At 34.8% G+C, this 1,139-nt stretch overlaps 1 non-coding gene across 1 annotated transcript; it reads left to right on the top strand.

Annotated features, from left to right (window-relative positions):
- On the top strand, positions 1-82 carry TRNAL-UAG (transfer RNA leucine (anticodon UAG)). The gene has a single exon. It is a non-coding gene; the product is annotated as a tRNA-Leu (tRNA).
- The last annotated feature ends 1,057 nt before the right edge of the window (positions 83-1,139 follow it).

Genomic DNA, 1,139 nt, shown 5'->3' with positions numbered 1-1,139 from the left:
GGTAGCATGGCCGAGTGGTCTAAGGCGCTGGATTTAGGCTCCAGTCTCTTAGGAGGCGTGGGTTCAAATCCCACTGCTGCCAACATATTGAGGTTTTGAAAACCTTTTCAGCTTATATTTATGATTTTGCTAACAGAAAAATTAGCATATTTTTGTATGAGTGCGTGCTTTGCTTTTTTGGAAAAGACAAAAGATAGAATCATTGCTTTTTCCTTTTTGTTTAGAGACCTATCCATTTTCCACAATGCACAAGTTTAAAATGTAGTCAGATACACTAAACTTACTCTAAGGAAGCTCTTTTAATGATGCATTAGGTAGCATGGCCGAGCGGTCTAAGGCGCTGGATTAAGGCTCCAGTCTCTTCGGAGGCGTGGGTCCAAATCCCACTGCTGCCAGTATTATGAGGTTTTGAGAACCCTTTGATCTAATTCTGAGTATTTTGTATTTCCATGAGTGTGTGCATTTTTTGTTTTGGAAAAGACAGTTGAAAGAATCATTGATTGTTCCTATTGTTTAGAGACTTACCTAAATTTTAACAGACTTGTGGGTTCAAATGCCACTAGTATGAGTTCTTTTAAACCTTTTTATCTCATTCTTATAATTATGCTAACATGCAAAATTAGCATATGCTTTAAACCCACTGCTGCCAGTATTATGAGATCTTAAAATGTTTTTGTACTTATTCTTATGATTTTGCTAGCATGCAAATTAGCATATGATTTAATCTTCTTTTGCATTTGCATGATTTTGCAGTTTTCAGTTAAGATAAAGACTGTTGAAAGAATCCTTGCATTTTTCTAATGTTTAGAGACATGCCTATTCAAATCCCACTGCTGCCATTATTATGAGGTTTTGAGAACCCTTTGATCTAATTCTTATGATTTTGTACTTTCATGAGTGTGTTAATTTCTGTTTAGGAAAAGACAGTTGAAAGAATCATTGATTTTTCCTATTGTTAAGATACTTACCCATATTCCAACAGACTTGTGAGTTCAAATCCCACTGCTGCCACTAGTATGAGTTCTTTTAAACCTTTTTATCTAATTCTTATAATTATGCTAACATGCAAAATTAGCATATGCTTTAATCTCACTGCTGCCAGTATTATGAGATCTTGAAATGTTTTTGTACTTATTCTT

The sequence above is a fragment of the Ranitomeya variabilis genome, unplaced genomic scaffold, assembly GCF_051348905.1.
Source record: "Ranitomeya variabilis isolate aRanVar5 unplaced genomic scaffold, aRanVar5.hap1 Scaffold_292, whole genome shotgun sequence".
Taxonomy (NCBI): Eukaryota; Metazoa; Chordata; class Amphibia; order Anura; family Dendrobatidae; genus Ranitomeya; species Ranitomeya variabilis.
The sequence above is the reverse complement of the archived record's forward strand: the minus strand, read 5'-3'. Positions and strand labels throughout refer to the sequence as shown.